The sequence below is a fragment of the Crinia signifera genome, chromosome 6 (assembly GCF_055691185.1).
Source record: "Crinia signifera chromosome 6, ASM5569118v1, whole genome shotgun sequence".
NCBI classification, from domain to species: Eukaryota; Metazoa; Chordata; class Amphibia; order Anura; family Myobatrachidae; genus Crinia; species Crinia signifera.
The window spans coordinates 231,451,404-231,472,893 of record NC_139222.1 but is presented as its reverse complement, the minus strand read 5'-3'; the positions used below and the strand labels follow the sequence as shown (position 1 = coordinate 231,472,893).

The following is a 21,490-nucleotide window of genomic DNA, read 5'->3' as shown; positions in this document are numbered from 1 at the left end:
GCCGGGAGATTGAAAAGCCGGGCAGGTGTTGCGCTGTGATGCTGTGCTGGGCATGTGGGGGGATAAGCTGCTGGAAAGAGTGAGGAGCCGGGCAGTGGGTGCCGTGTCGCTGTGCCGAGAGGGGCCGCACTGTGCCGGCAGGTTGGGGGGGGGAGAGAACAGCGCACGGAGCCTGTCTGCCTGTCTACGTAGAAGAAAGGAGACCGGAACACTGACACCAAAAGGCCCCCATGCCCTCCCATTGGTATGGCTGTGGGCGCACATGCCAGGCTTTCCAGCACATAGTGGCTGACTGCTTTGAGTCTGAAAAGAGTGCCTTTGACGGTCCAGCAGGGAGAACACAGCTCCTGGATGTGATGCAGGAGACCCCCATGCTGCTGCCGCTCCTCCTGGTCCCCACCACACACAGCAGGTGCAGTGTCCCTGGCGCCTGTACTATGATGACAGGCATCAGGGCCGGCGCATGCGTAGTACAAACCTCTGTACTGCGCATGCGGCCAGCTTATATGGGCTGCCTCAGCAACAGCCTATGGGAGGGAAATCACGGTCCTGACACTACAATGGCGGATTTTACCTATTCATCATTACATGTCATATATTATCTAAATCTGTTTGTACAATATATATCCTGTACAATAATACCTACTACCGACTAATACCTACTATATCCCCCCTTCCCCACACACACATTGTTACTATTAATGTTAGGGGCACTTATAAAAGCACTTTTAATTATAAATCTTTTGTAGTAGGCATCAGCTACTCCACCATTAATATAAAGGGGGTAGTTTCATTATATTATAGTGCCCCCATTATAACCACCAGCCACAAAAAGATTGACTATACTAAAATAATATAACAGGTGTGGCCTAATGTATCTTTAAATTACATAAACTGAGCACATGATGTAGGAGAACACATAGCAATCAACCAGATAATATATATATATTTTTATTAAACTGTGTTTACAACCTATTCTACGTTATAGTGTGGGCTGCCACGTGACATGCATGGCAGGGGAGGGGGGGGGGTGGTGTTACAATACTAATTACCCAGGCCTGGTTCTTTCTGTACGGGCCTGTGTTTGCAACCCATTCAGGGAAGTAGGTACCCCCACCACAGCCAGCACTGTCTTTCCAGTGACATCTTTGCAAACAAGGAGGTTGGTCTAACATCTTTGGGAAGATGGTGCGGCACATTGAGAGGAAAGACTCTGGAGCATTTGCTTTCTAGTTCACATACGCCATCTTCCAAAATATTACTGGGAAGATGACACCGGGTGTGGAGGGGGAATTCACTACTGATGCAAACAAGATAGGAAGCAGTTGCCCTCCCCCGGACCCTCTTTCCCTGAATTTGAATGGTGCCCTGTTAGTAACATGCGCAGCCCTAGAATTAAAAAAATAATAATAATTGTAATTTCATTTTAGGGGATGTAGACATGCCCCATTTTAGGCTTCACCCCATGCCAGTACCGGGGCCTGACATGGCTTTTCACAACCATGATGGCAGTTAAAAAAAACTTGGTACTAATGTTATTAATAGTAAAAATATTTTTATAAATGTTCCCCACTGTCTGATTTGTCAGTATGTTTAGAGATGCAGCTACTTTTATCATTGATTAATTATCTTGTATTTCAGTTGAGGGGTGTAGGAGCAGGAAGAATTATAATGAGTGATTTAAACTGCCACTAACTTGAATAAGAGACTTTTATATAATTATCACATGTACCGTGACCTTATTAAGTGCAGAACAATATTGATTGATTTGCAAATTGCCCACAACCTTGGTTAGGTTAATTAATTTGTGTTTTCTTTCACATTTAGCTAATAGATTTTTTTTCTTTATTATATAAAACAGGTCAGTTTTTTTGTATTCTAGATTTCTTTATTCATTATTTTCTAAATGTCAAGATTATCTACTATATAACACTAAAGGTGACAGAAATTAAGTCAATGCAATTGTATAAGGGGCACTACTACTGTGGGCATATCTCCCAACATTTACAAGATGAGAAGAGGGACACTCGGGCAGCTCCACCCAAAAAAGGGGGAGTGGCCATTGCAAATTGAGGTGCGACATATGCAAATGAGGATCACGTCCCCATTTTCATCTTCGCCACTGAATAGACATCTATTCCCTCAGACTGGGGGGACTCCTAACTGCACTCCCACCACCAACACCACGGGACACTGCCAGCCTTGGGCAGAGGGCAGGACCGCCAAAATAAATGGGACGGTCCCACCAAAAACGGGACAGTTGGGAGGTATGCTGTGGGCATTATGTGTAAAAGTGGTGTACTACTACCACTACTATGGTCATTATATGTGTAAGAGGCATTACTTCTATGAGTATAAGGGGCACTACTACTGTGGGCATTATGTATAAGGGGTACTTCTGTGTGATGTAACATCAATATTGAGCACTACTACTGTATGTGTTATAATGTAAGGGACACTAAAATGTGGTGAAATATGCAATGTATTGAGAATAAGATTGTACTACTGTGTGGCATCATTTAAATTGGATGCACTAATGTGTGACCACACTCCTTCATTATATGCCATGTGCCTTCCGTGTGAACTGTTTGCTTTGGGATGTTGGGGAGGTCCCTGTAAACTGTATACTAGTTAACTGAATGTATAAACAAACAATAATACAATTCTTTCATGTACAGTATTTATAATAAGATATCAGAATGCAAAAGGCTTATTTACTGTATATATTCCCTGATTTTGCATAAAGGCTTTTTTTTAGCAAATTAATATAGATATACATAAATTGAACAAGTAAAAGTGACACATATTCAATAAAGTTAAGCTTAATTTAAAACATAAATAATTGCTAAACTAAGACTAAACAAAGTAGAATATTTAAAAATTGCAGTGAGTGAAAGGCTAATAAACTGGTAGTAGACTGGTATGTGAAGAGCACATCACGTACCAGGATATGGAATTTTACCATGAAATATTTTTGCCTACTCTCTTACTTCCAAGAGATTCCAAGGAGAGCAGGTCACCCTCCTGCATTGCCACCACTTTCTCACAAAATGGGTCAGAATCAGAGATGGATTTGGACCTCATAGTTCCCTAGGCAAGATACTGGTTTAAGGCCCTCCTCAAACAATCTATAGCATATATTATTACTACTGATTTCAGCCGGCATTGATAGAGTATGATGCACAGTCTACTGATAAATGCACAGCTGCATGAACATCGGCATTGCTTACAAATTTGAATCAGTCTCTTGGCCTTTTGGAAGTAGGCCTAAAACATGTATCACATTTGAAGTAAATGACTGGCCACATACAGCGGATCCATTTTGTGTTTACAAACATTTTTTTATCTCATCAAAGAACATCAAAAGGACTTGGGGATTGTGGGTAGGTCCGTGTGATGTCATGATGACACGAGGTAATCGAGCAATGTTCCTCTGGGAAGATTTTAGATGGCCAGGATATTTTTATGGGGCTCCTTGGGACCTGCTAGGTACATTGGTTGCCTTGTGGAAAATCTGCCTCTGGTTATTTTGTACAGTGCAGAAATTGCTATTCTTCTAAACTGCATTATCTAAAGCTGTACATTGATCTTGTGTGGTTTTAGCTTTACCGGTAGGCACATGAATCGGCAGCGGCTTAGGGTTTTTGTTTACATTGAACTCACACAACTGTCATTTTTCTTTCATTGTTAATTTGGCAACAAGAATGCATACTGTGCATTAAGACAGCAATACAGTATTGTTTTGATGTACAAAATGTGGGGGGAAAAATAGAAAACTGGATAAAATTAAATTTGGAATTGCTTAAAACAGCAGTTAGAAATTACTTCCCTGTAGTAATTAGAAACAACCCCGAAGGGCTGCAAAATTGGATGCATATGCAATTTTACCAAAGTAGATACAAATGGGTATTTGCTTATGAAATAACCTGCAACATTGTGTTTATTAAAGTCTTAACAGCAAGAAGGAATTATTTTTCGTAACATTTCATTTAGAAACATTTATCTTTAAATTTGTGTGTGTATGTGTGTGTGTGTGTGTGTGTACAGGCCCAGAGGACAAACACAAATTAACTGTATATAGCCCCTATGAATGAGAGGCGATTAGCCTGCTGACTAATTTCCTTAATTTTGCCATTCGTGTGTCTTTCATTACTGCACACTGGCAACAGCACACAAGGCCTTATTCTAGTCCATTCTTTCTGCCAAAATTCTTCTTAGATGGACAAAATCATGTGCACTGCAGGTGGGGCAGATGTAACATGTGCAGAGAGAATTAGATTTGGGTGAGTTATTTTATTTCTGTGCAGGATAAATACTGACTGCTTTATTTTTACACTGCAATATAGATCTCACATTGAAGTCAAACCCCACCGAAATCTAATTCTCTCTGCATTCAATCTCCCTAATGACTAATGTGCATTTTGATTCCATTCAATAGGGACTCAGCAAAGTTTGATAAATCTGCTTAAGATGGAAGATTTTGCTGGGTACAAATTTAGGTCATGGGTGCTGAATTCCTTTACGCAAAATAATTGTTTATGGGGCAGATCTGGGGGAGATATATCAAACCTCAGAATTAGGTAAAGTAACAACGAACCAGCTCCTGTCATTTTTCAAACACAGAATGTAAAATCACAGTTAGAATCTGATTGGCTGGTAGGGAGGAGAAGAGAACCAGAGGAGAAGTGGCCCATGGCAACCAATCAGCACTGAAGTAACATCTATAATTTGCATAATATAAATTATACAGAGCAGCTGATTGGTTGCCATAGGCCACTTCTCCTCTGGCTCACTTCTCCCTTTTCACTGCTTCATAGAACTCCCCCTTTATTTACAGTATATCCTAGGTTTGAAAAATATCCCCACCAGTCACAAACAGCAGTAACCTAAGCTTACCTGTATGTTTACTACTTTGTTACATACAGCACGGATGTCATAACTCCTTTATCGAGTGCTTAAATGAAACCCTTAGTAAGAAATACATTTGGGATTACAGCCTGTTTTCTTATGCCACATGTGTGAATTTATCTGTGGTTACATATCTCCGAATGCGCCATAAATGTAATTCTGCACAGCTGTGTGTCCTCATAGTTTGTCCTTCCACCCTACAGTTTCGGATAATTACATTTTTTTTCTCTGCACATCAGAAACATTTTCAGCTGTATCCAGTTTCTGAAGACAACTTGAATAAATAGCATTAGCTCTATCAGAGCAATTATAACCTTATACAAATGACATTATATAACATTACATAAGACTGTAAATGAACATTGTACAAATGAATGTACATTCTAAGTTTGTGTAATTGTTCCATTGTAACATTCAGAGATGATAACCATGCAATATCTAGACATTGTTGAAGAAAAAAATAATAATAGTCCTTTCAAATAATTCACTTTGTACTCTTCATATATTCTTTTCCTTGTCATATTTTTTAATCAGATTATTGATTTTCTCCCTGTGTTGCACAACTTTAAAGAGCACCAATGTATTAATGGTTTCTCTTTGTGAAGCAGGAATTACAATTATAAAACCTTTGATTTCATTTTTATTCAGAAGAGGATTCCGACCTACACAGTTATTTAGAATGGCATGATAGAAGCCAGTCAGGCGTAGAGACGAGATGAGTATGTGTTCAGCTACAAAATATTAATTTCATTTCAAATGATTTAGTATGTCGCATTAACAATAATAATCTCTAAAAATCAAAGAACTATATGTGAGGCAAAGGCGGTGATATAATATTAAAAATGTCTGTAAAATGCATTTTGTGAGCCCGAAAAAAGAATAGAAATGAATACTGACTGCGCAAAGTCATGCAAAAGTTAAGCAGAAAGAACTTTGCAGGATAATGGGCAGCAGTGGTGTAAGTTCGACCCAGTTGCCCAGAGGCAAGATAAATATTCCCCCACACACACACACAACCTTACTTTATATAAATATATGTATGCATGTGTGTGTATGTATGTTATGGATATTATGTTTCAAATAAAGAGAGTGTGATGTCTATGGTCCTGGTAGGAAGGGGAGTCAGACAAGGAAGCTGCAGCAATTGCTTTCAATTAACTGATTTAAACTCGCAGGGCAGTAGAGGTGCCCCCTTGGGAGCAGGAGCCTGGTGGCAGATGACTCCATTGCCTCCCAGAGTTATGCCTCTGATGGGCACAAAGAGGTGGTTTATGGGCATTAATTTGTGCAGCTGAATGCTTGCTGGTCAAAGCCACAGCATACAATACTGTATATGATGGTTTGGCGAACCCCAGAAAAGTGTGCATGATGACTTCTGGCAGGCAGTGATCAAGGGCTGTGTACAAGGAAGTCGTCTACATAGCAGTGCTTTTTATATGACAGTACTCAGGCAGGTACTGACACCTTTTTTCATAAACAGAAGGCACTATGTTTGAGGGTGGCATGTGTCAAGCCATGGAGTAAGATAAAGTACTGTACTAACTAAACAGCTCATTGGAGTAACACTGCCCCAGAGCCCAAGCGGTGGTGGGGTGCAGGATCTTTGAACATTCCATAAAGTATGGCCATCCACATGGAATCTTCAATTAACAGCCCTCCCAAAACTAACTGCTGCCTTGAAGGAAACAGATGCTAGAGTTCCTGCTGGATCTCTACCAGCTGCACAACCTAAAAGCACAGCGCGTACAGCACAACCTAAAAGTTCCAGATTCCATGAGCACTGGTGCATGTAACCCCATGGCAATGAGCATGTAACCCCCTGTCAGTGAGTATGTAACCCCCTGGCAATGAGCAAAAATACCCTGGCAACGAGCATGTAACCCGTTGGCAATGAGAAAGAAACCTCTGGCAAAAAAGCATACACTGTAACCCCTGGCAATGAGAAACAACCTCCTGGCAAAACGTATTTAACCCACTGGCAATGAGCATATAATTCCCTGGTAACAAGCATGTAATCCATGGCAACGAGCCAGAAACTCCTGGCAACAAGAATTTAGGTAAAAAAGTTATAATTAAACTATAGAGGACAGAAACTTATTGAGCAGAGGGGCACAACATTTCTAGCAGCTTCTAATTTGAGATTAAAATCAGAAGAACCTCAAACAAAGAACCTCAGATGAACTAGAAAAAATGTAGCCCTCTTATTTATTAAGCAGTTTAAGAATGTGATTAGATCTTTGGGCACATGAAAGGCTATAGATGAGTGAGATTTTTTGCTAAATATTGTTATGGTGCATGCCTTTTTGCCTTAGTTTTAGATGTGCTTTTAACTTGGGGGCAAAATTTAGTAAGCGGTGCTTTACAAGGGCATTTTAAAAGCAAAAAGACCTACTGTGGTTCTAAAGCACAGCATTTAGTAACAATTAATTTGATCTTCTAAACAGAAACCACTATTGATCACCATGTGTGTCAAATCCCCTTTACTGCCACAAACCGACCATGTTTTAATAACCTGCACAGATCAGCAAGATCTGTGCAGGCTCCATTATATAAAAAAATCCCAAACATTCTTACCAAGTGCCATCATGCATCAACCTTGCTGAGACCAGTAAACTACTTGTATAGTACAATATTATTAGTCCTGGGTGTGTGTGGAGAGGGAGGACCCCTTTTTGGGTGGTACCCACTTACCTTAGAACTCCAGCCCTGGTTTGGACACTCTAGAGCTGTGTGACATTATGGTGGGGGATACAATGCTGTGTGTCTCCTTGCTACAACGCCACCAATCCAGGCTGGCTCAGCCTAGTGCCCATTAGTGAAAAATAGGTTGACCCCATGCCCATTCCCCACCTGTGTTTCACTATCAGACTAGGATTAGAGACTTTAATGGTGGTTATCAATTTAGAGCCCCCCCCCCCCCACCCCCCGCCCCCACATACATAGACACACACACCCAGTGTCTCTTTTTTTTATAATGGTGATTCTAAACATTCTTGTACAAAACAATCATAGACTGCACGTTCCCATTGATGTGTGCAGTGCTTTCTTAAACCTCACGCATCATTGATTTGGGCGGTATTGTTGAGGGATTGTAGCAGTTTCAAACCTTCCGCTTAGTAAATTTGGTCTCCCTATTTTAGAAATATAAAAACATTTTCATTATTATTGTAAAGTGTAGTATTTCAGTGGTTTCCATCAGTTTGGGAATAGTAAATATGCACATCAAAAATTATCTAAAAAACCATCTGGATTGTAAAAACAATGCTCATTAAATTTCCCTCTAGAAATAGCTAAAAAAGCGTTAGCACTGAAATTTCTCCCTGATGAAACGTTGAGAAGACTGGGGAACTTTGGTGCACTGAAGAACTATATTCAGCAGTTTCTAGTACTATTTGGTAAGTATTCCCCCTCCAGTTCTGTGTGTCAGCACAATGCATTTGAGAACTCTAGCTGGAAAAGAGATAGCACTTAATGAGCTTGTCTTAATCACCCAGGGTTGCTACATCTCATATTTTTTGTTTAGTAAACAAAAAGACAATAATCAATTTTTGCTACTAATGTAAAGTATTTTTTGCAGCATCAATCAAAGTTTGTTAGATACAATGAAAGTGTTTGTCTTTGCCATATTGAATTTACATTATTTATTATCTAATGATTTACCCAAAGAGGTTAGACATGGAGTATTGAGGATAAACAGTAGGTTAGATTACCTACAGTCAGAAATTAAACCAAATGCTATTGTTTAGCAGCAATTTTAGCATAATAAATATGAAAACAAAGGCAAACCATATGCTGCAAAGGAAAGACATTGTTATCTATTATTTATATGGAGCCACAAGGTACCCTCCTCAGAGCCAAAGATGTGGAAACAAAAGAGCTTATAGCAGTATAGCATCTCATTAAGCAGTGATTTGAAGAGGCAAAAATTTGATGGGTGGAAGGCATACCTCCCAACATGACCCTCTCCAGGAGGGACACAATGCTCTGCTTCTGGACTTCCCTCTTAATTTAGGATTGACATCACCTGTGTTGAACAGGTAACTTGCTAAGAAAGGTGCTTCACCACAGGTGATGGCAATTATAGACTGAGGGAAGTGCAGGAACGGAGCAGTGTGTCCCTCCTGAAGAGGGTCATGTTGGGAGGTATGGGAAGGTGACCTTCAGTAGAGCCGTTAGTGGGTCTCTAATCAGGGAAATGGATATAAGACCCTCTTCTCCCACCTGCTGCACTGGCAAAGTCAATCTCCAGCTACAGAAACTAGACAAACAAATTTGAAATGAGCTGCCTGGTGGCATGAGGTTTGAAGTATATGCAGGCCCCACCTGCATTACCACGCCTCACAATGTCTTCCTCTCACAGTCATGCAGATTTGTCCCTGGAAACAAGGACATGCAGTGAGGTGAATGGCTGAGGAGGCACTGGCTAGTACCAGAGTCAGATATACACAGCATATGAGCCCAAGGATTCTTGTAGGCATTATACAAAGGTGCAGCAGTACTGTATATTCTGATGGAAATTTGGTGTGGTGAGTTTTGATCAGAGTAGCGTGGCAAAGGTAGGCAGATGAGGCATCGTGATAGCCTTTTTTCGCCAGAGTTTTGAAGATATTTCTAATCTCTTCTTCGTATTTTTCCTATAGAGTAATTTATATTGTCCAAATTCTGGAGTATACTGAAGTATGAGAGGGAAGGCTCTGTGCCACGGTCTTGGGCTCAGAATAGTGGAAACCAGACTGGGAATTTGCTTGAACTGACTCAGGGGTGCGGAGTCTAACCGTTCCGGTGGTTTTCGCCAGTGATCCCTCCAAGTGGAATTTGGGCTTCGCTGCACACGAAATGCCGGTCCCGGTCCTCTGTTCAGGCTTCCCACATGGTGCTGGTAAACACTGGGAGTAAGGCAGGCTTTGGAGTACTCATTGTCAAACTAGCTGGGTCATGAACTTGCGGACAGATATAGGTAATAAGAAGCAGGCACGAGCGAGAGTCCAAGTACTAGCCGGGTCATTGACAGGGAGTCAATGCAGTACATTGGGAGCAGGCAAAGGAATGGTCACAAGGCAAGCCAAGGTTATATACTGGATATCACAGGTACGCAGTACACTTGGAGCTAGCAGGAGAATGGTCAGAGGAATAGCAGGAATCATACACTGGAAACAGACAGGAGAATGGTCAGAAGAATAGCTGGAATCATGCACGGGAAGCACAGGGTATCTTACAAAGCACTGGGACCTCTGGAGCAGGTTAGTGAACCTATACTCTGGCAGGGAATACCTGCCAGGAAGTGCCTTTTATAATGAGCTAATCAGATCAGCTGTCAGACACTGGGCTATTACCTCACAGGTTTGCTAATCAAGGAGACTGTGCAAGATCTCACCCAGGTGCTGCAATCAGCTTGCAGTGTTCAAACTAACACAGGGTTGATTAGCAGCATGGAGCAAAGCAAGGCAGGCAGAACCAGCAGGAATGCACAAACCGGGAAAACACCAAAATACCTGAATGTTGTGACACTGTGCCTCATCTCATCACATGCCACTGCTAGAAACCATGGGGTGATTCTGGTTGACTAACAAAGCTGCAAATTCTTAAACTTTGTGAGTCATTTAAACGGGGGCAAAATCATTTGATGGTTAACGACCATCAAATGATTTTTCAAGCACTTGCAGATCTAAGACACCTCTCAGGTGTCTTAGATCTGTGGGTGCCTGTATGGGAAGCAGGCGGACAGCTGACATCCGCTTACGCCAGCTGCCCGCCTCCCGCACCCATGTCACTGGGTAAACTTCTGTGGGAAGGCCAGCATTTTTATGGGAACGCCCATGAAATGCTTAGCGTTCTCATAGGTGCAACCACCCCTTGACAGCTTGCACCAAGCCGCTGCATGTGCGCATAAATGCGTATGCGCATGCAAAGTCACTAAACATCGCTCCCCTGTGCAAATCCCTGCAGGGATGGTTGTAATAACCCAAAAATGGCAATACTAGTCGTGGATTTCTCAATAGGCATGTGCCCAGGAGAGGCACGCCAGAATAATGAGTCCAGGTGATTCTATTTTCTTGAAATAGGACAATAGGCAGCACATTGTGGCCATGGAGATAGAAGTGGGTGAGGTTGGGGCTGCTTGGGTGGTCTTAAGGCATCTACACTGGACCTTAAATGAACAAAGCAGTGACATTATTGGGAGGACACTTAAATGTGACAATTAAATGACCACTTCCCCTTCCCCTCGAGCTAGACCACAATACGTATAGCATCTTTTATTTTAACCTTGACCTAGTTTTTTGCCAATAAGTTTGGGTAAAATAGTCCCTTTCTCTGACCTGGTAGTAGCACTTTATGCAGAGACATTTTGTGTTCAGTGGCCCAATCCTTTTTACAACAAATTAAGTTAACAGTGCAGAACATGACTTATGTCCCTGCATAGGAGCCGGCACTGCACCCAAGGCACTTTCCAGGGGCAGCTTGCACCTCCCTAATCCCCTCAGTGACTAAAGCAGGGGGTTGGGCCGCTAGGCCACACACCCTAACCCACGTGGCCATGCCATATTCCTATTTGTCAGCACCGCATAGGGTATATACAAAGGTAGAGACCCCAATGATCCATATACCACATTTTGGTCCCGCACCTACTTACATAGCTTCAGTTATACAACTGCACAAATATTTGGCCAGAGCCAGTCAACAAACTTTAGAAAATATTTCTTATTTACAGTATATCTTTACAAAATTCCAAATGCAAAAACAATAATAAAAACTTCTCACCTTGGTAAAACAAAGACTCAAAAAAGAATATTACTTCAAAGTTTAAAAAGCAAAGTAACCAAGCAAAGCCACAGGACCCTCTCATGCCAGGTAACTCTGTAGTTCTAAAAGAATTCACCTACAGTAGTCTGCTTTGAAAGTAAACTCCTGCAGATATGCAATACAAGAGCACTGCAGCTTCTCCTGTGCACTTCTGGAAGAGTTAAAATTCAAACTCCAAAATATAATCCTTCAAGCACCATGAGCTTGGTGCCTTGTGGTGAGTTTCTCCTTAAACAATTGGACCTGTGCAAACTTAGCTAAGTGAGGGAAGTGTATTGCAAAAAAAAACTTTGGTCTTTATTCCTTATTTATGATTTATTTGGCTTCCCATTAAATAATAAGATTGAAATTTTTAACACAACAGAACTAATTTGGATTCCGGTCACATTGGATCTTGGATCTTAATCTGGATGATTTGCAAGGCTGCGTATTCGCAGCCTTGCGAGTTCACCAGATGCCGCCCTGCGAATGCCGATATGCATGCCCCCCTAGCACGCCACATTTGTTCGCTGGGGCTGCGAATGGAGGTTTTACATCAATTCGCAGACTGTGGGGGAACTCCCACATCATTCGATAGTCGCCGACCATCAAATGATGTGGAAGGCACATGCACATCTAAGGTTACTCTGAGGTAACCTTAGATGTGCGTGGGCATTCGGAAGGAAGTGGGAGGTCAGATGACATCCAGTGATGTCAGCTGCTTGCCCCCGGCGCCCACATCACGGCCTGAGTACCAATGGAACACCCAGCATTCTCATGGGAATGCCCATGAAATACTGGGTGTTCTCATGGGCGCGACTATACGCCACCGCCCCACGCCTGCAATGTTGGCATTCTGTTCACCGTGGACACACGCACCAGGTGCAGAAATGTGGCTGCGCATATGTCAAACATCGGTCCCCATGCGAACGAACCAGAATAACCGTCTTTGTGTATGGTATAGCTATATTTTGTGTATCATGACATAACTTCCATAAAGGACAATGGGCCAGATGCACTAAGCTTCAAAAGTGATAAAATTGAGAGTGATAAAATGGAGAGTGATAATCAGCTCCTACCTGCCATGCCACAGACGGGTTGGTTGTTTATCACTCAAAAATTATTGACCGTAGTTAATGAAGAGCGATTGTCATGTGCTGTCACCCCAAAGCAGCTGCTTAGGGGAGTGGTCAGCTCCCATGTTGGGTACAAAGTAAGAAAAGAGAAAAGGTAAGCAGCGTTAAAAAAGTATATGTAACCAATAAAATTAATGGAATGTTTATTACATAAAAATCACATAAAATCAATAGACTATTGATTTTATGTGATTTTTATGTAATATATATTTAGCGCTGCTTACTTTTTCTCTTTGGTTGTTTATCACTGCCCATTTTATCGCTTTTGAAGCTTAGCATATCTGGCCCAATATATTTAATTCTACTTGTTATGCTCCTAAATGTGTTATGACTGTACTACTGTATATTCTTATTCATAGCACTAAAGCAACATTGATATAAGCTAAAATAATAATTTGCTTGATTCAAGGACACCATACTGTAGTATGTATGGACTAATGGCACTATTTCTGTACACAGCAACTGCTGTCATGTGTCTAGCTACAAAACAGCTGTCCATTTAGGAAATAGTAAGGAAAAGCACAATTACTATGAAGCCTTATAAATAGAAAGTCATTTATCGGATGTTCGTTTTACATTAATCCAACAAATATATACTTGTTTTTATTAATAAAACACAGACAGTCTTATGTATATGACACTTCAGTAAAGCTAATCTAATATGGAATATAGGATTTGTAACCTAATATGGCACAATACAGCCGGAGTGCATACAATACCCCTAAAGTGCCACCGTATTTCAAAAACACATCTTCTATCACTTGAAGTTGTAAGTAGGGTACGCAGTTATCCTATGTACCCTTGCACCCACATATAAAGAAACCTTAATAAGTGTCATTTAGGAGCTGATTGGTTGGACTCGACATATACAATGCAGAGAAATCTGCCTTTGCATGTGAGGAGGTTGGCTACAAATCACATTATCTGGTGGCCCCCTCGGACTGCCCACTTGTGCTTCTTAATTGGGCAGCTGTGGGGGTGTAAGTGGTGCGATTGGGGTCCTGCAGACTTATCCACTTTTCTGGAGAACCAAGAGTACCACCCGATTTTCAGGGTCCGGTACTTATATGTAGTTGGGCGCCCAGTATAGTTAGTACGCTCATACCCCCACTATCCATGTCGGCATGGAGTTGATCTTATATAGTGTTGCAAGCCAGCGAGCCACCGAGCCCGAAGCGTGGCGAGCGGATGTGGAAAACTAAGCAAATAGCTTAGTGGGCGCCCAACTAACATATAAGTACCCAGGGTCCTCCCAGCCATACCGTGAGAGTAGGCAAGTAAGCACTAACTACAGCTGATATTATCGATACATATTGCGCTTTTCAGCATATGTTATTCATTACGATACTGTAGATTAATTACTGTAGATGACTGTGCTTTCCTAGTTGCTTGTAAACATTTACATATACACTAAATTAAAAACATAAAACACATGCATATTCATTTCTTACAGTATTATACATATTACAAAATTTTAGCTGCAGCCCTGGTGAGACACGATACCAAACTCCCAGAAACATTTTTCTTTCTGAGTTGATCTGAACAAAATTTGTTTTCACCATCTTTGTTTCCATAGCAACTAGATCTACTTGTATTAACAGTAGAATATGGGTAGTTATTCTGCGGCTGTACGTTAAAGGGAGGCTAACCTCTTTGTTATCACTAAAATATGTAATTCCGAGGGACGGTGGCACTTCATGCAAGTGAAGGGTTAAATATAAGAAAACATGAGCAACACTTCAAGCTACAAAAATATCAACATATGTTAGTGTGCACTATAGAAGAACTTTGTAGATTATTAAACAGAACTAGAATATTGCTGCCAGTTCTTATTATAACGCTGCTCATATTTCACATTTCAGGGGGAACGTACAGACATGCGAGGTGTGAGTTTCATAATACATTTTATATCTTTTATTTGCATATTTTCCACAAAGAACTCAAAAATAACCCCAAGGTGATGCCTTCCAAACTTATCTGTTAATTGCACAGAACATTTATATTGAAAAGTGAAGCAGCAATGACACACGCGAAGACCATATTATTATTATTATTATTATTATTATTATTATTAATAATAATAATAATGTTGATGTTGTTATTAATAATAGTGATTAATTTAATGCAGATACCATAACACCGAAATAATTGTGTGTGCAGCATTACATTTGTGCTTCAGATCTTTGCACCAATAAGCTTTAAAATAGATGGATTTAGATTGAAAACTAGCAACAAATAACCTCCTTTATCTTCTGTAACCAGTTATTAGACCCTAATATTAATCTTTTGATGACCTGGCCATTACATGGTCACTGATCAACTAAAACTTTAGAGTTCAATGTTATGGCCAGAGAGCATGATTTGGATCCTCAGTTTGTGGCAGTACAGTATATTAGGGACATGATGCATGCAGACGACAATGAAAATCAAGTTTTATGTGGAGAGATTTGGGGCCTAATTCGGACCTGACCACAGGGCTCATTATGTTTGCCAATGTGCAAAACCATGCTGCACTGCAGGTGATGTGCAGAGAGAGTTAGATTTGGGTAATTTTTTTTGTTTCTGTGCAGAGTAAATAATGGCTGCTTTATTTTTACACTGCAATTTAGTGCAAATTGAGTTTATTGATTTACAGTAGTTAAAGTACAGGAGTAAACTTTGGTATACGCATATATCCGTTTACTTATTAGCATACAAAAAGTAAAACCAAGGTATACAAGCAAGGTGTAAAAGAAAAGAGTAATAGAAAAGTATGACCCCCTTGGTCACTTACTTCACCTGAATGCAATTCACTTAGTTCGCTTAGGAACCACTATTCTATGTAGTTTGCTTTTTACAGTGTGCCTCAGAAAATACATGTTCTGCCACCTCTGTGGCAAAGATATGGAGCATGCATGCATGTACATTATAAAGTCGCTCTCAGTTCACTTATATATGCGTGCACATTCGGGAGGAACTGGGCGGGTAGCTGATGTCTGGTGATGCCAGCTGCCCACCCACATCACCTAGCAATTTGCCGTGAATGCATGCACCCGGTGCATGCGCTTTAACAAAACATCAAGCTCGCATGCGAACATACCAAGGTCCTCAGTTCCCTCTGTTTCTCTTGGGTATCTTCTTTGTTAGCCTCATATGTTTTTTTTTTTTTTTTTCTACAATTTATAATATTTTCGATCTGTTAATTACCTTTTATAGTAGGATTTTTAGCAACTTTCCAATAAAATGTGATGATAAATGATTCATATACAGTAAAGTTTTCAATTCAAATACTCTAAAAATAGTAACTTACACTGACTAAACCGTTCAATAAGCATAGTATCAGAACATATGTTTTTCTTTCCGTGAGACTGATACCAATTGTATACGTCGTTCCACATCAACTGCCATGAATAAGCTTCACTCTAAAGTGAAGTTACCGGTGCTCATTGTTAACATTTCTGAATGGAAGTTATTTCTCCTCATATAATCAACAAGTAACAATCCTTTGACATCTGCTCTTGTTCGATTTTAGAAAGATAATACAACACTGCTGCAAAGTCTGTAAAATCTTCCAAAAAATCGGTATGCTTGTTATTTTCCTGCCTCGGGTCCTGACTGCCAAAAACGACTCTGACCCTGACGTTCACACCTCCTCATTATTTGTTGCTTATTGTTATGGCTGAAGTACTTTGTTACAGAATTTCCACTTGTTTAAATGTCAAGTCTGTATATTATGATGCATTTTTAAGTAGAAATACTACCAATTGCATTGTACAGTATAATTACATAATAAAATGGAAAATGACTTTCCTAACGAGAAAAGGGCATGTCAAACATTGTAGTAGTGATGGAGGCCGTGGAGGGAACAGTACTGTTGTTGTCACGGTAAAGTATTATTTCAGTCATTCCTAATAATATGACATCTAGATTATTCAAACAATATATTGTCATACTTTGTGCATGGTTTTAAGCCAGTTTTCCAGCAGTATATGTATATATGTACAACTGCTGCAAAGTTCCTGTAAATTGGGATCAATCCTCTGGTTCCAGTGGATAGATCTACAGGGGAAAATTGACTAAGATCTGTATTCTACTTCACATGTGATGTTGCTATGGGCAACCAATCAGATTCTACTTTTTATTTATTTAGCACCCTCTAGAAGATAGTTGACAGGATCTGATTGGTTGCCCAAAGCAACATCACATGTGAAGTAGAATACACATCTTAGTAAATTTTCCCCACAGTGTCTAGATATAGAGTCAATAGGCTGAGACCAAAAGATTGATTCAAAGGGTTAATAAGGTTGACAAGGTCAAAAGGCTGACATTAAAAAAGGTCGACATGCAATAGGCCACCATGGTCACAATTTTGACATAAAAACGGTAGATGCATGAACGGTCGGCATTCGTTTTTTTCACAATTTTTTGGACTTTTTCATACTTTACCATCCACGTGGACTTCAAATCAGACATAAGATGTCCATAGAAAAGGAGCAATCGGGCATTGCTAAGCCAATTTCATCATCATCCGATATCATCCATTGCTAGCACCCCCGAACCCGGGCAGGCGTCACGGGTGCATTTACATAGGAACTCCCAAAAATTTCATGGGAACTCCCCTTTGCCGCCACCCCACAAACCCCGCGCACACTGCTAGTGCCCACTCGCACCAAGCATCTGCACATGCACATAAATGCACATGCGCAGGTGCTCAACATCACTCCCCCGTGCAAACGCACGGGGGACCGTACAGACCAGAATAAGGGCCAATGTACGTTAAACTAATGTTATAAAAACAATTCTATATGCACTTTATCCTAAAGGTGCTAAAACAATAAAATGTTTTACCCTTTCAGTCTACTTTTAACAAAGTTCATCTGTAGTGGACCCTGGTAGAATTACGCTTTCCTAATGCTGCTCATACACGGTGCGATGCACACCGCACGTTTTAAACTAGATTGCATCGAATCAAGTTAAAAAAGCATGCAATGTGCTAAAGCACCTGCATGGGTGGCATAACAGCCATATGATACTATTGACTTAAAACTTTGTCATATATACTTAAATAGTATCGAGAGCTTACACTAAGCTTGAGAGGAGATAAGCAATTTGTTTTTTGTAGTAAGAACTGTTTTTTGCTGGTTATTTTTGATGGTTTAGGTTTAATTAGCAGGTAGTGTCAATCATTAGTTATTATCCAGTTAGATTTTAGGTAAGGGAGGGTCTTAGATTGCATATATATTCCTTCGTTGAGGTAATTGCTTCCTCTCGACAAATTTTGGATCACACCCACCCACCCAAAGTAAGAAGTTTGATAAGTCAATTGGGGATGGTGAGGAGCAGTAAAGGTTTCCAGACCTTTACAGGGTGAGGGCATGGCTCCTCGGCAGCTCAAATTTAGCGCAACAGAGATTGACTAGCACTTTCCCTTTGAGAGAGTCGGTCACTACCTTAGGGGAGGACCAGGTCGCCATTTTACGGAGGGATCAGCACTTTGCCAATGGGGGAAATCTACCCAATAATTTTGCGCAGAGGGTGGAGACTCCACACCCATTTAATTAATTTAACTGAGAGTTAAATAATGGGCTATTGTGCATGAGGAATGCTTCTTCGTCACCTTGACCAATTCTTCCAATCAATAATTTGTTTCTAATAAATTCTGGCTGTGACGTCAAAATTTCCAATCTATACAGTTGTCTGTGTCTTTATTTCATACAGTAGTTGGTTAAGGTTCTGAGTAATTAAAACATATGGGTGACTTACTGGGTGAGATTCTATGCTTTGCGCAAAAAGCGCATGTTTTATTTGCGCACCACATCGCCGCAAATCGCCTATTTTAAATTCGCATTTTTCAGTCAAAATGCGCATATTTAATGTGATGCGCATTGGAGGCTGAAAAGTGCGAAGAGGGGCTATTTGCAGCGAAGTGGTGCGCTGTATTTAGTCCTGAAAATGTGCGATTTTCATGTCTGAAAATCGCACATTTGCAGTACAGCGCAAAGTTGTAAAAAAAAAAAATGAGCGCGGGGTCCCCCGCCCGAGTATAACCAGCCCCGGGCTCACTGAGCCGGTGCTGGTGACATAAAATCAGGGTCCCCGACAAATAGGGGTCCCCTTTATTTTATGAAACCAGCACCAGACTCAAGGTCCGGCGCTGGTTCCCAAAATACGGGGGACAAAGTGACTAGGGGTCCCCCGTATTTTAAGAACCAGCACCGGACACAACCAGCCAGCAGGGTAATGCCACAGCCGGGGGAAACTTATTATATAAGCTCCCGCGGCCAAAGCATTAACCCCCTGGCTGGTCAGCATGGGCAGGGGTCCTGGGGAAGTGGGGACCCCCCCAATGAAGGGGTCCCCCCCCTCCAGGACTTACCAGCCCATGCTGATAGTCCGGGGCTGTCCCCGATGCCCCTGGCCGGTGGGCATCGGGCTGATGATTTGTGTAAAAAAAAGAATTAAAACTATTGTTTTACACTGGCGAACTATGAGTCCCAGCAAGCCTACCCCGCATGCTGGGACTTGGAGAACCACAAGTCCCAGCATGCGGGGCATTAAAGGGCCCGCTGGCACTTGTAGTTCTGCAGTGAAAAAAATAGTGCACAAAATCACACTGACACCCTGTAAAATAAAACTTTAATACACACAAAACACACACACACTGATACTTACCTACCTTGAGCCGTAGGTCGGTCCCTGGATCCTGGGTCCGTCCTCCGGGGCTCCAGGGCAGAAGAGTCCGGTTCCGGGGCCTTGGTCCTGGTTCCGGGGCTGGTCCTGGGGTTCCGGGGCTCCTGGGCTGCAGAATCTGGGGTCCGGGATCCGAGGTAGTCCAGAGGGGTACCTAAGGAAGCAAATCCAACTTACCTGGTCCCCGGCGGCGACCTCGGACTCCTCACCGGTGACTGCGCTTCTCCCATCTGCTACCCGGCTTGCAGGACTTTGACCGGCGCTGAGATGTTTCCTCCTCTGCGTCTCTGGACAGAATGATTTCTTGGCCAATCAGGAGCCGAGAAAGTCGGCTCCTGATTGGCCAGAAATCATTCTAACTAGAGACGCCGAGGAGGAAACATCTCTGCTCTAGATGCGCTGAGATGTTACTTCCTCGCCGTCTGTATTCAGAATGATTTCTGGCCAATCAGGAGCCGACTTTCTCGGCTCCTGATTGGCCAAGAAATCATTCTGTCCAGAGACGCCGAGGAGAAAACATCTCAGCGCCGGTCAAAGTCCTGCAAGCCGGGTAGCAGATGGGAGAAGCGCAGTCACCGGTGAGGAGTCCGAGGTCACCGCCGGGGACCAGGTAAGTTGGATTTGCTTCCTTAGGTACCCCTCTGGACTACCTCGGATCCCGGACCCCAGATTCTGCAGCCCAGGAGCCCCGGAACCCCAGGACCAGCCCCGGAACCAGGACCAAGGCCCCGGAACCAGACTCTTCTATCCTGGAGCCCCGGAGGACAGACCCAGGATCCAGGGACCGACCTACGGGCTCAAGGTAGGTAAGTATCAGTGTGTGTGTGTTTTGTGTGTATTAAAATTTTATTTTACAGGGTGTCAGTGTGATTTTGTGCACTATTTTTTTCACTGCAGAACTACAAGTGCCAGCGGGCCCTTTAATGCCCCGCATGCTGGGACTTGTGGTTCCCCAAGTCCCAGCATGCGGGGTAGGCTTGCTGGGACTCATAGTTCGCCAGTGTAAAACAATAGTTTTAATTCTTTTTTTTACACAAATCATCAGCCCGATGCCCACCGGCCAGGGCCATCGGGGACAGCCCCGGACTATCAGCATGGGCTGGTAAGTCCTGGAGGGGGGGGACCCCTTCATTGGGGGGGTCCCCACTTCCCCAGGACCCCTGCCCATGCTGACCAGCCAGGGGGTTAATGCTTTGGCCGCGGGAGCTTATATAATAAGTTTCCCCCGGCTGTGGCATTACCCTGCTGGCTGGTTGTGTCCGGTGCTGGTTCTTAAAATACGGGGGACCCCTAGTCACTTTGTCCCCCGTATTTTGGGAACCAGCGCCGGACCTTGAGCCTGGTGCTGGTTTCATGAAATCAAGGGGACCCCTATTTGTCGGGGACCCTGATTTTATGTCACCAGCACCGGCTCAGTGAGCCCGGGGCTGGTTATACTCGGGCGGGGGACCCCGCGCTCGTTATTTTTTTTTTTTAACCCTTTCTTTTATTTTTTACAGCAGAACCCTGCACAGAACATTGCTATCTGTGCAGGGTTCTGGCTAATTCGCCTAACAGACCCTGGTCTGAAATAAGTGCGATAATTAGTCACCTAAATAATGCGATGTGCAAATGCGCATTGCATTAAATAAGCGACTTGTATAGTTTTCTATACGAAAACATCTGGATGCAATAAAAATGCGAATTAATCTCGCATTTTTATTCAGCATACCTTAACGCACATAATATGCGATTTCAGTCCCTGAGCGCATCACATTAAATTTGCGATTTCTATGAAAAATGCGATATCGCCATTTTGTGGTCTAATTACCGCAAAATAAGCAAAATCGCATCCCATAGAATGTCACCACGTATACAGTATGTGCACTAAGGTCCTTGTTGTATATGTCTGACAGTTGGTCATGACTTTTCAAAAGGTTAGCAAGGTGGAGCTATTGCATTAAAGGGGAGATAAATCAAACCTTCTAAAGATGACAGATAAAGATGTTGCGATAGTA

General features: G+C 42.1%; 1 protein-coding gene across 5 annotated transcripts in view; it reads left to right on the top strand.

Annotated features, from left to right (window-relative positions):
* PCDH15 (protocadherin related 15) overlaps positions 1-21,490 on the top strand; it is a 1,154,330-nt gene that overhangs the window by 1,051,378 nt on the left and 81,462 nt on the right. The window lies entirely within an intron of this gene.